Source organism: Hippoglossus hippoglossus, chromosome 14 (genome assembly GCF_009819705.1).
Source record: "Hippoglossus hippoglossus isolate fHipHip1 chromosome 14, fHipHip1.pri, whole genome shotgun sequence".
In the NCBI taxonomy this organism is placed as follows: Eukaryota; Metazoa; Chordata; class Actinopteri; order Pleuronectiformes; family Pleuronectidae; genus Hippoglossus; species Hippoglossus hippoglossus.
Window position 1 is genome coordinate 1,697,005 of NC_047164.1, and position 14,844 is coordinate 1,711,848.

The window sequence follows — 14,844 nt, forward strand, 5'->3', positions numbered from 1 at the left end:
GGAGTTTGTGTCTCTCGCCATTTGGGAAACAGTGACAACGATTATATTTTGTTCAGTTATTTGTGTTGTTAACCTGAATAATTCTGCATATTCAGTGTAAAAACCCCGTAATAATCTTGTATTACATTATTATAACATAGAGTTGCTGATACAGTGAGTAACTGTGACGTGGAACTGAAGTGAAAACCCGGTCGGTGTTAAAGTTTAGCTCCAGCGCAGACAGTCAGGATCAGATCTGCAGGCAGAGATACAATCACAACTGTACAGAACATTGGCTCCAAACCTGTTGAGCCCGCTGCTGCTTAACTGAACAGAAATAAATTGACAGATTACATCTGTAACGAGATCCGACATTCATCCGGGGGGGGGGAAAAAGAAAATACTGCCGGCAAACACAAAACCAAAAGCTTTTCATTATCCTCTGATTCTCTTTCAAACTGTGAGGAAAGACAAGAGGAGGAAAGTCTGCGTCAGAGCTAAAAATGGAACATGATTGACACACGTGTGGATGAAGTGAGACAAGATGAAACCCTCACTCCGGAGTAAACAGGAATCTGAATGATCAAGATGAAAGGTGAGCAGATGTTTCTCCCTTTTCACTTTTAGAAATCCTCTCTTCCTCTTCTCTTTTCAAAGTTCCTGTTGCTTCTCTTCTATTCCGACACTTTCCACCATCTTTCACTTTTCCACCTTGTTCTATCTCGCTCTCATTCCTGCTTTCCTGTCTTATAGGACATTCACTACGTTTCATCTATTGTCCCCACGAAAACGACTCCTCCTGACTTTTCAACAAGGTTTTTTCAAATGAAATATATTTGTATGGGCGTCTCCTCACAGAAAGAGGGTTTTTGATTTGTACCTTGCGATCCTTGTTCCTTGCGTGTTCTTCCCATCTCTGGGTTTTCATAAGGTTCTCCAGCTTCCTCCCATTGCCTTTAGCTGTGAGTCTGCACATGGTTGTTTGTCTTCATCCACACTTATTAGTTTCCATCTTAAAACTAAGATCATCTCCGTCCACACAAGAGTTTTAGCTGCATGTCAGCACACGCTGGACCGGTCACCAGTTCATCACAGGGCCAACATACAGAGAACATAACTCACAATCACATTTACGGTCAAATTTAGAGTCTCCAATCAACAACCATCAACAGTCAGCCTGTCTTCAGACTGTGGGAAATCCACACAGACACGAGGAGAACATGCGAACAAGACCTTTCCCTGCCCTGGTGACAGTTGTAACCACTGCATCAAACGATATGTCTGTTATTTCTACATGCACGTATTTGGAAGGTGACAGAAAACTTCCCTCTACAGACGACTCTCTCTCGTCTCTTTAAAAGAGAAGTCTGACGGAGGCGGGGACACGTCGAGGGTTTTCCTCAAACTGTCTCTTCCGCCTGTCAACTCTGCCGATTGCATTTTCCTGTCACTAATGCACGAGCAAGCTGCAGCGGGTAGATCCGCTCGTGTAGGTGAACCCAGAGCTGCCTTCCCTCCCACTCTGTAAGCTGCTCTTTCTGTGATGCATGCTGGATGAGCTCCAGAGCCTCTATTCCTCTTCCTTCCACCCCCAAACCTCCTCTCTCTCTCTCTCTCTCTCTCTCTCTCTCTCTCTCTCTCTCTGTCTCTCTCTCTCTCTCTCTCTCTCTCTCTCTCTGTCTCTCTCTCTCTCTCTGTCTCTCTGTCTGCCCCCACGTTCCCTCTCTCCATCTGTTAGTCAGATGAAAAATTGGAGAAACACTGTTATCACCATTTCCAATAACCCAAAATAGACCTGGCTTACCAAAGTGACCCCGTCTTCACCTTCCTATCGGAATCAAGCCAAGAAAAATTGAATTGAATCGAGTATCTCCTTTTCTCTGGTTTTCACTTTTCTTTTATTCCATCTCATTTTTAAAAAGCTTATACTTAAGATAATGTATTTCAGTGGTAGTGACCTCATGCGGTACCAGGAGGGGCACTTTAAAAGCAAAACCACATTTGTTGTTGCTGTTGTAAAACGGTTCCTTGTCTCTTTTTGAAAAGCTCCTCACCCGCCACATGACGCCACGAATTAAAGATAACTGGACACAGAGAAAAGAACATGACACGAAACATCATAACTCAAAGTATCTGTGAAACCACTGCCAACAAAAGATCAGAGCTTCTGCCGTCGAAACAAACTTTAAAACAGGAAGATCGTGAAGTTCAAGAAGCAACTAAATGAAAAACATCACAGGGTCGATACTTGAGCACGAAGCTGAACACACCCCAGTGAAGCAAAGCTCATTTATTCTATATTATAATAATGTCATTTAATAATTATGTCATCATGACTTCATTTATAATATATGATGAGCAATAGGTTTATCTAAATAAGTTGTTCCCTGACTGATTCTGAATGTTTTTGGGGCGTGAAATATCACATTAATACAATGTATGACATCATTATGACATCATAGTGACGTCAGAATGATGTCATCATACATTCTCTTTTGATAAGGTGATGTTTCTGGTGCCGGTTCAGCTCGGGTCTGTGTGGAGAAACACTCCAGGTCATTCAGAAAGTGGATCGAGGATGGATTTCACTTCTTTGTGACGCAATTATATTTTCACATCGAGAAAAGTTCAATTAAATTATTCAGCGCGAACAAAGGCAACGACGTCCTGTTGAAAAGTTAAACTAACTCTGACACACACACACTGTGTTTACATGCACACTCATACATATTTACCACCTGCAGTCCTCGCACAGAAGCAATGGACCTAATCTCTGCCTCATAGTGTCGGGTGTAACACGGCATGAAAGATGCATGCACGACATTTTGGAGCGAGGTTACACCCCACGAGGGAACGACTTTCATCCTGTGCTGCTCTGATTGGATTGTTGTTCCCCTTTCAGAAGTAGTGGATCTCTCTCTGCAGAGTTTGGACGCGGAGTGAAGGTCGTCCCGTCGCCCCACAGCCGAGCGTCGCGCTGTTTTAAAAAGAATTGAGCTCTGATGGGCTTTGGTGCAGAGGGAAGGTTATTTTCTGGTTTCTAAATAGCTTTGCTGAGTAATGAAGGTCATTCGGAATCTTCTCTGTGACAAGGCGCAGGGTTTTATCTCTGAATTGCAAATGGGAATGACTGTGGAATTAAGGTTTCCCCCCGTGGGTCCATTATAATGTAATGCTAGAATAAATGTAATACGCTTCCCGAGCACCTGAATCTATCTGCCGGCTGAATTGAATCCATTTAATTGAAAATGTCTGTTGAAATGTTTTACTGTCTAAATATATATTGAAGTGCTAATGTCTTGTTGTTGGGCCCAAGCAGTTTGTATATTTCTTTATATTTCTGGATCAGAAGAAGAAGAAGAAAACGTCTGCACACAAACTTTATTTACTTATTTAAGAGGAAATGCTTTATTTTTATTTTTAGAGATAAAACAGTAAAAATTCATCAGCTCTTCAGCCTCATAATCACAACACAACTATTTGTATTATGTTTTAAGGAACTGTTGGAGTCAAAGTGCAGAACAACAGGCAAGAGAAACACAAACAATATGTTTATTCATATAGTGTAAATATAACAAACTGAATTATTCTCAATGGTCCCAAGAGTGAAGCTGCAATACGTCATAAACCCGGCCTCCTCCATGTTAGCAGATGGGACATAGACCTTCTTAAGTTTGGTTTTAATTACACAAGTACATACGACAAATGATATCTAGACTAATTGTGTGTTCATGTGTTGTCGGATTAATGAGAAACATTTGTTGCTGACTGGGAAAATTCAAGTTGGGATAACAACTCAGAAAGTTGGCAAAATGTTTGGTATAGAGTGTTAGCGGGAGAAGCAGGAATCAGAAAGTACACAGACTCCATCAGATGAAACAAAGGCTAAATCAGAAGTAGAGTTTCATCTGAAACCAGCTCTGTGTAAATTAACCCTTCATTAGCAGCAGATTGGAGAAAATAAACGACCTCATCCTCGGCGCGACCTCGTTTCTGTGTCCATCAGTGAAGTGAAGCTCCTCGAATGGCAGCAAACATCATTCAGAAAGACTCTGCCACTTAAAAACTGCAAACTGGTGACTGTGAAGTGATTCGTCCATTTCATTGCAGCAGAAACCAACAGACACAGACGCCCCCTCATACATCTCTCCATGATGGTCCAATTAAAGTAATGCTTTCTGCCGTAATGTGCTGCTCTTGCTATATTGCAAAATGAAACAATAAAACAAGAATAATGCTTTTTGTCAAACGCAAACAAATCTTTTTCTTGGCCCCAACACTGCCGCGGCTCAGCCAAATACTTGTTGACTGCCAGGGGATCTGCAGCTCGTGGTAAAAATAAAGCTTGAAAAGCGGAACCCAGCGGCTTTGTAACGTTTACAGGCCACTGCCCTCACTCGGAAGGAGAGAAAGATGAAATGAATCATAAATTCTTGGACAGATGAAGCCGTTTTACTGCAAGCTTGCAGAGCTGCGGCTGAACTTTGTGTCAACCCTCAGATGTGAGGCTGGAAATCGAGATGGGTCTCAGATGCCATGACGTTGATTAGATAACAACTGAGCTGGGAAACATTTGTACTCTTTTATAGCGTACTTAGTTTTATGGCACCATTTAATTGTAGTCTGTAGACATTTCCCCTTTTTTTAATATTGTGAATCTGTTCCTGAAACAGAAGTATTTCTTTTGAGCTGCTTTCAATTTGCACCGTTAACGCCAACAGACTTTTACCCTCGTAGATATGGGAAATAAAAAGTAATACTGGCTCAGTCTTTTCTCTTATTCTGCTCTACTCATTTCATTTTACTCCTCTGCCTCATTATGTCCAGCGCCTCCTCTTATATTTGCAGGCTCCAACAGAGAAGACCGACTTTGACGGTCGTAAAAAACGGTCGTAAAAAAACGGCGAATACGAGGTAAATTATTGAGAATAAAAAAAGACGGATAGAACAAAAAGGCGCAGTGCACATGGATCTGATCTGTGCATCATCCTCGTTCCTCCGCCTCCTGACTCAGTGGTCAAGGGGTATGGAAGCTTTTCAAGTGGCCGGTGCAGAGCTACAGCACAAAGAGTAATGTGATCATTTCTACTATAGAGTCAGAATAAAGAGATACTGCAGAGACCTGGTAAACAGTGTCCATAGCAACAAGCATCATCATTATCAGCAGCCCCCGTCAACAGGGCAGCTGCAGCATTCTATACTGTACATGTAAAACTATACAATACTATGTAGAAAGACAATATTAACATTTTAAACTGATACTAATTCATGATCGTCCTCTAATAGTCAAAGTGAAAATAGGAAAATGACTTTGTAATTTTATTCCTGGACCAAAGGATCATTACATGTATTACAGACTAATCAATCTGAGCCAATTGGCTATTGTCTTAATTAGCCTCTGGGAGCAACACCATGGAACCATGGAGATCTGAGCCAGGACTGGTCTTCAGTAAAGTGTTTACGGTGCGACTGGTTTCTGACTGGTTTCTGACTGGTTTTTTTTAACACGCGAGTCGAACGTTTGTCAACACAAAACACAAGCGGTGATACTTTTAGGTCCAGATGACACAAATTAAAAAGCAGATAATCAATCGTTTTCCTCTTTTACTCTGAGCTGCTCAAACGCGATTGGTCAAACCAGTCCCTCCGGTGTTATTTAGATTTGCTATGAGAGTGACGTTATTATTTTAGACGAAAAGAAAAACAGGACTTAAGCTGCTTTCAAGTGATATTTGTGACGTCATATCATCAATGAAACATGTCAAGTAGATAAAGAGCTTTTACAAATGCCCATTAACGTGTGGGTGGAATAAACAACATGTTAACACCAGGTCACTGTGTCGCTGCTCTTGCAACATCAGGATTATTGGGGACAAATAATCTCCATGGACTCACTCCAGTTTAGTTATTGGTTATTTTTCCTTTTCTGTCTTTGAACTGAAGTTGTAAAAATGTTCTGGTAAGCTGAATCATTTCTTTTCACATATCATATAAATGTCTGAATAATTGTTCTAAGTCGTGAAATTCACTCTTTCTGAGGTTTTCTGGTTTCACACACCGGTTTTATATTTTGTTCCCAGGCAGAGAAGTCAAGTTGTGTTTGACCTCGACCCGAGTAGAGAGATTTCATGTTGAGAGGTTCAACAGGTTATTTTTGAAACGAGCCTCACACGACAGCTGAGGAGGAATCAGCCTCAGAAACCGTCGGTTTGACTCTAAAAGAATCTGCAGCAAAGTGTTCTCAACTTCTTGTATCACGTCTGCAACTTTCTTGACTTTTCTCTTTGGATCTGGGGCTTGTACGAGTCTTCCCCTCTGTGGTGCTTCAGTCCTTTCATGCACACGCTGTAAAGACCTTTCTGTTTGAGTGTGTCAGTGTGGAGCCACAACGGCACCGGAGCCAATGAGCGGCAGACGTTGCATCAGTTTCCCTCTCTCGTACATCAAAGCTTTCGTTTTGTGCTTTTACTGTAGATGGTTACAGTCGCACTTGTCCTTACCTCAGCCATTTTAAAACAGCTTCAAACTGTTTCCTCTCAGGGAGAAAAAGAAATGTCGGATGTTCACCGTGCACAGTCTGGAGACAGAGAATCAATCCTTCCCTGACGATCTGGTGCATGTCTCATGATTGCTTGCCGTGCTATCACCAGCAATTAGACAACATTGCGTTCTACATGTTGCAGACGTAAACGTGTCAAATGAACATTTGCATGAATCCAGGACTCTGGGGAGAAGCTTGTTATTTACCGTCTCTATATCAATGCGAAATTACATCCTCTCAATGCAGGTTTTCTGACGCAACACAAACCCAATCGCTGTCGGCTGATTACCTCTCCACTCGCACTCCTCTCGTCGGCGGCTGGAGGTTGAGATTCGTCTCTGTGCCCTCGGAGCCGCTCCGGCTTCCAGTTATCAGTCATTTATTCTCTAATCTCTCCATCCAGGAGCAGGAGCAGCCTTGGTCTGGATCCATATTGGCAGAGGGCTGAGGCGGCGGCTGGCGCTTTATCGCAGCGCAGAACGTGGCCAGGTTACACACCAACACTCCAGGAACAACACACACATGCAGCAGCAGGCGCACAGATGTACACACAGCAGCAGCACTGCAGGCCCAGGCCAGATCTCACACTGCGCGACACACTCACACATGCGGTTTGAAAATGTACATGGAGATGAACATGCACACACACGAGTATGTGAGCTCACAGTTTGGCCCAAACACCAGTTGAAGAGATACTGGAGCACAACACAGACCAATAGGAATTAGATAATAGACTGAGGTTCATGTCAGAATCTGTGCAGGCAAAACAAACAAGATAAGTCAGAACGGGGGGGGGGGGGGGGGGAGAAACAGAGACAGAGCCGAACATGTTGAGCACAAAATCCTCATTTCATGCATTTCAAAATCTACCTTCACATATTTTTCTGCATCTCTGTCCTGTGCTATCAAAGCCTTGTGTATTTCCAGGTTCCATTGAAGAGGATGTGAGAAGTGAGGAACCTTGTGTGGCTGCTGCCTCTGTCACTTTGTGAAGCTCCACATTCAAAGTGACACAGTGCTCTTCATGTGTCGGGTTAGAAGTCACTTCCTCTGTCAGATCCACGCAGCTTTCAAGAACATCCAAACCTGTCGTCATGGTGACATCTTCCCCAGGATGAAAACACTGATGTTGTGAACTATGAGTTAATGATGTGTGTTGTTGACTGGAAAGATGTGACAGAGAAGAATTCAGCACGTGAGGATAAAACAACTGTGTCCAGGTGCAACTACGAGGTTGTGTTGCTTTAAATGTCGCTTCCACTATGAATTGTTAAGATATAGATATTAATTTAGCACTATAAAATATTTATAAGCACATATGAGATAATAAGACTTTGTAATATTGTGTTTAAGCAACGTTGAAGCTTCCAAGTCCGTTTTATTTGAAGAACCTGATTTGCTTATCACCCGTGTTGAGACACTTTATATGAGCAGAATAAAAATAACTTCCTTTACCTTCTTTGTATTCACCTGAGAACCTGACATGAACATTTCCTCTGACAGGAACATTTCCTCTGATGTGATGATGTTGTGTTGTCCTGGTGTGGTTCTGTCTCCCCGGCTGCTCGGAGTGGATCGGTCAGGATCCGCACCGTCCAGCTCTCTAATGTATTATCAATTACTTGACTCCTGCTCGCTCTCGGCCAGATGAACTGATGGATTGTGGGTTGACGGTGAAAGCTCCATTGTTCAGGCCGTCGATACAGCCCAGCTATAGAGGCCAACCCGGCATCACTGATCTATGTAATGTACAGTGTGTGGTCACTTAGGGCAGAAGACACAGGGTGTAAGGTCGGCTCATTAATCAAGTCCAATAATCTACTGCGTTATCAATACGTGGATTGGTGGCCGGTCGGAGACAAATCTGTCAATGCAGCCGAAGGTTTCTCCTCTAATGGAGAGGTTCCTAAAGTTCTTCATATGTGAAACACAAACTCCAAAAGATGTGCACGTATTTAGTCTTAGCTCCAGTCGATTTCCTTTGTTTGCTTCAACCACCTCAGTGGATAATGGAGATTAAACGTCTTTGGCACAATATTTTGAGGGTCAGGAGCTGAAAAGGTTGGGAATCAAACCTTAATTATGGCAGAACATTGACTACGTTGCCTGTGTGACGCGCCCAAAACAAAATGATGAAATAACAGGGGCTTAAACTATGTTGTAAGAATTTAGATATTATTGTTATAAATCATTGTTATTATAGTAATTGTTAGAGACAGACTGTTTCTACAGTTTCCGCATTTGTCCACCAGATGGTAGTGTTGTACTGTTGTTGTACTGATTAGGCCGCGGAGGGGGGGGGGGGGGGACCGGGAGAAACGGCTCCGAACCACGGCCACTAATCACGCACTACATTCCACGCCATCACGTGCAGCGCTGTCAGTATCACTACGCACAGACTGATCTGTTCAGGGCAAAAACTAAAAATCTCCATGTTGTTGAGATGACGTCATTTAAAGTTGATATGATCGAACGTGTAACGTCAAAAATAGGCGACTTCCTGTTGCGTTTTTCCATAACGCTCCGCCATAACGCCTTTTTTGTCACAAAAAAGCCGTTCTGTTGTTGTACTGTTCCTAGAAAAAAAAAAAAAATGAAAAAAAACATATATAGAAAAAAATATACCACTAAAGCCAAAATGGTGGGCTTCCTGTTTGGTCATGTTGTTGTGATGACACTCATCTCAATATGAAGTTGATCAGATGAAAGCCCTGGGACAAGTTCGTCAAAGTAAAAATGTGGAATATGGCCAAAATGGCCACTAAATGCAAAATGGCGGGCTTCCTGTTGCGTTTTTCATAATGCCCCTTGAGACTTTTTTGTTTGTCTGGTCAAAGATACACCTGGACTATGATTTTTGTGAAGATCGGTCAAAGGGAAACCTAGGGGCTGCGTTCCAGGGGGTGCTGTTGAGCCATTTTGCCACGCCCATTTCAAATTACTCCAGAATACGTAAATTTTCACCAATTTCTTATTTTCTGCAAAGGTTGGTAAGAAGTTGAGCATGTTGAAGCCTCAAAAAGCCAATTCATCTGGGTCACTATAATAAGAATAATCCTTACCATTTCAAGAGGGCCTCCCACCGTGCTGCAACATATATGTATATGGGGACACATATGTAAGAAGAATGTAAGTATTGTGCACAAAGATATGCATTTAAATTTACATTACAGAGGTAAATGTAAATTGTGGCATCGTGCAAATGCCTCCACTAACGTTATCTGCTGAAACTGTAAAGATGCTGGCGTGCACAGGATGAATTACATTAACGTCTTCACTCATCTCAGCCTCTTTCAGTGGAATAAGTATGTAAAGCAGTAAATCTTTCTCTGTCAATCAAAATGGAAACGATCGCTTTGCTCCGCTTTTCATGGAGAAAAGGAAATCGCAGGGGAAATAAAGGCAAAAAGAGGAAAATCCCTCATTCATGAATTCGTTTTGACCATCTCTCTCCCTGCGTCTGAGTCGTTCATATCGCCGCTTAATGTGGTTTCACGCAGGCGAGGATTGGAAGCTGTTAAATCCCAAAGAAGCTTCGCAACGACAGATACTGTGGGAGTCGCTCCCAGCATCAATCAGTGGGGGGGGGGGGCGGGGGACGGGGGGGGGGGGGGGGGGGGGGGGGGGGGGGGGGGGACGGAGGGGAATCTGCAGGTGAAGCAATGATGTGAAATCTTCACCAAAGCAAACTGACACATTTGTGAAATTAAGACGATGATTTTTAGATTTAACTTCTAACTTTTGACTTTAAAATCGTCATATTTCAACACTATACAGAGGAAGTTAAACACATTGGCGTGAATTCAAAAGATCTGGACCCGAAGCTGCGGCTGAATCTCGTGTTTATTATTATTCCAAACGCGTCATTTAATCTGTTTGTCTTTCTCCGAGCTCGTCGGCTCCATCCGCCCGGGGGGAGGGTTCACATCATGTACACAGCTGCCTGTCATGTACGAGCGCCGCCGTCCAAATCATTTAGTCAACAAGGGCGACAGCGGCCGAGCAAACACAGCCGCCGCACACCAGGCACCTGCACCAACCAGAGCTGGACTGAAGTCTAGATGAGAGGGTGAAGAAGTGAGGAAGTTCCTGAGGAGGAGGAGATCAGTGCAGGTCTGCTGCATTATTAGATGGTGGATGGATGGATGCTGGATGGATGGATGGATGGATGGATGGATGGATGGATGGATGGATGGATGGATGGATGGATGCACAACCCTGAGATTCAAAGTAAAAAGTTGGATGATGGATATTTTCCAAAGCTGGTGCCGTCCACGGTGCAGTGGAGGGGAAACGAAGTGCGGCTGAACTTTGAGTCTGAGGAAAGACAAAGAAAGAGAGGGAGGGTTGAAGTGGCAGAATGACGATGACAAAGCAGATTCATGTGAGAAACAGACTCAGACCAGCCTCCTGTTTTTATTTGGCTTTTTTAATATCATGATTATATTCATGCTTCATGACTCAGACAATAAAGAACAAAAATAACATGTCAGGGAGCTTCTGTATCTTTATTTATTTCAGATAAACACGTCTCATTAACGCTCACGTTTGATTTATGTTTTACAACATTTCTAAAATTGGTTGGGAATCAACTTGACAGCTGGATGGAAATGTAGCTGCGTTCCTGGCGTTTGGCCCCGAGGGCGTCATGAGTATTGGATGAGATCCTGCATTATTTGAGTTTTATGGATAATAGATTCCAATCTGTAAAACACTCCGCTCGCTCTTTGACTTGAAATATCTGGTGTGTCAAGTTGATTACAAAGACGAGGCTGTCGTAGGAGGTCTGGAGCAGAAAGAGTCACTGGAGCGGAGCTGTGTGATCTTTTCTTTTTATACCGACATTCTGCTCTGCTCTTTTAAATTCAGACTTTATAATGAGACGTTTCCTCCCTGTTCCTCTTCGCCTTCAGCTCTCACGCGGCTGTTTTCATATTTTAAAAGAAGAAACACATGGATGTGTCTCAGAAAAATAATCAGGTTTAAGAATATTTTTGCATTATTACTGAAACAGGTCGGGAGAATGTGACGAGACGACTCCGGATTTCTCTTTCATTCCAGTGTTTGTTGAATTTTTCGATTTGGGAGAAATGTTTAGTAGTAGTTTATAGAGTAACACTAAAATGTAAATTTTATTTTAACACATACCAAGAGAAAACTGAGCAGCTTTATCTCTGGATGCTGCTTTTACGACGGAACATATTTGGCAAACTTTCATTTCCATGGGATAAAAATGTTGGAATCCATCTGCTTGGTCCTTTATCTGCAGCGTTTATTGTCCTTAAAGGTCAACTCGCTAGAAATGATTATTACCCTTCATCTTAGGAGGAATTCACGGTCCCCAAAGTACCAGCACATCAAGGCTGCTGTTTGCTGGGAGGCTGGCGACGGTATTAAAGGAGGAAATGAGCGGAGTGGACAGGCTGGCTGTGTTTATTGGACAGAGAGCAAAGCTTGAGGAAGGAGCTGAGTATATTTGTCCGATAGGAAATCTGCACACCAGTGGTTGAAGAAGCATCAGAACGAGACAGACGGACAAACAGTGGCAGAGTGTGAGCGAGAGGCCGACAAACAGAGCAGGATCAAAGTCTCAGGGTGGAAAACACTGATGTTTTTATGTGTGTGGTCATAACTCTGAAAATGGAGATGGACGGCTGGGTGTGGATCAACTTTCAGAGAACAGACAGCAGAGAGAACCAGAGCTGGAAGTGAGGCAGAGACACTCTCTGTCGTTCCTAATGGAGACGGATGAAGACGTTCACATGCAGCTCAAGGTCGGTCAGCGTGGGAGGTGACACTCGGAGTCTCGTCAGGGCCGGTACCACTGAGCTGAAAGCAGGAGAAGCTGTTGTTTAAGTGCAGAGCTACAACACGACACTGGGAGAGGAGCACATGTGTACCGATGCTCGTATGTCTCACATCACTGTGAGGGATGGAGACAGTGGTCAGAGCAGCAACACCAGCAGGTAGCTGCGACATGTAGCATCGTGACGGTGAGACCGCTCATTTAAATGCTTCCTATCCCTGAAAAATGATTCCAACAATATTTTATTGTTAGGATGTGTCGAGGTTGGTTTCTTCAAGGTGAAGAAAACACACTAACATGCAATATTAATATCACAACTGCAGTGTGATGACGTTTATTGTCTTGGTGTGGGGAGAAGGTCGCTGAAATCCTGAGGGAACAAGATACTGTTTATGTTATAAAAACTAAAAATGTACTTACTTAGTCGTCTTCACCCCTCAGAGGACAATGCCATCGTGTCCGACCTGCGTCTGATCTCGAGCACCACATGGATCTTCGTCTTCTTGTAAAGTTCTTAACTTGAAGTCGCTGTATATTTTCCTGAGGATCAATTAAATGCAGCTCCACAAAAACATTGTGTGAGACGACCCGACGAACGTTTGGTGCCGATGTAAGTTTCTGTCGAACAGTTCAGGTGTTTTGTTGGAAAGTACGAGATCGTCTCTCCTGCACCTGAAGTTTCTGTCTCGATATCATCAGTGTTTCTTCATCTCTGTCTCTGTGAAGAAGTGACACTTTACACCAGTTCACCTTGACAAGCAAACAGAACCAGTTTGTCACTGATGTTTCTAGTTCTGGGTTTTCGGGGAACGTTGGTGTATGAATCCGAGCTGGTGAGTCAGACTTGTTTTGAGTGATCTCCTCTGCACAGTCATGAAAGTCTAATCACTGGGAGTAAGCGATGCATACTGAATTCTACTTACTGAACAGTACAGGCCAGTATTATGTAGTATTTACATATTTATGCCTTGTGCCGTATAAACATCTTGAACACAACACAAGCGTGTGAGTGTCTAACTGGCTCGAAGCGATAAAAGGAGAATAATGGACTTCACCCAGTTTGGATCATGCAGCCACAAACAAGAATGATAATGTTGCTCCGTGTTTTCATGATGTGTGAAGACTGTTTTCTTTAAAGTTTACAAATCAACATAGAAGGCGAGAATATTTAATTGTTGTTTTTCTGTCTTGTAACCAAGTCGCCATAAAGTCTGCTGTTGCATGTTTAAGGTTTCAGTCCTCGTTAATCTGCCGACCTTCAAACCTTCACTGTCAGGGGTCGTGAGTCCAATTCTGACTGATCATAATGTGACGATCAGTAGTTATCATCTCACATCCACAGGTAACACCCACAATCCAGTTATAACTACTCTGGTCCCGTCTCTGGTGTCGGTCCCTGGACGACAGATCTCTGAAGGATCCGGTATTTCCTTGTTGGAGCGTCACAGAGGTCCCAGGAGTCGCCGGTCGCCGACAACCGACCGTCCGCACTGACTCTTGTTTGTGTTTTTTGTGGAGAGACTTTCGACTCTGTGTGTAAAAAGGCTGAAGCCGGCTCGAGGCAGAACGTAAGATGGAGTCGTGGCCCAGATGTCGTCTGTCTACACCCAAAATATGGAGTAATTCATCAGACCACAGCCGATGGGTCTGGATTGGTTAATCACTAAACTCTGGAGAAGCAGTGCACAGTGAAATACAGGACAAAACTGAAAATCTGTTTCCATTCTGTTGGTGCATCGTTTGGGAGAGAACGTGAATTTAAAGCCACCGGCTGAGCCTTTGATGCACAAACTAAAGGAAACATAAAACAGAGGAAACGGTGACATCACTGCAGAGACGAGCACAGCACCAACTGCTCGAGGGTCCGAACTGACTTCAGAGAGCGACAGAAGCCAACAGGAGGTCGGAGGAAGGCTGAAAATGGGCACAGCAGACTTTAAACTGGGATGATGGGGCCTATCGACTGTCCCGCAGGTGGGATTTGGGCCCAGTCGGGCTTCAGGGCAGCAACAGACGTCACCCAGAGAAAAGTAGAGGTATCACAGACACTGCCAGGTGGTCCTGCACCTCAGGAACGGAGCAGAGCTGCAGCCACAGCGTTCAGTGCAAATACAGAGAGAAGAAGGAGTGAATAAAATGCAGAGGAGAAGATTTACAGAGGGCACTGGTCCAGGAACAGCTCTGGGAACGTAACAGGCTAATCCGTCCTTCTCGGCCAGTTACACCACGAGTCTGAGGGAATACTGATGGTGCATAATTAATTCATACACAAAGACAGCGGGCTCCATTATAGTCAACACAGAAGGATCCCTGCACGGAGAAATGTTTGATTTGGCCGGAACACGGCACCAAACACACGTGTGTTCATTACAAAGTCCAGCTGGAAGAGTTCGGTTCATTAAATGAATAAATGAATGAATTCAAGTGACAAATCTGATTCCAGTCTGTGGCTTTCAGAGCTTTCCAGGGTTGAATCTGGCAACGGACAACAACCGGTTCTGTCCAAATATGTTCATTC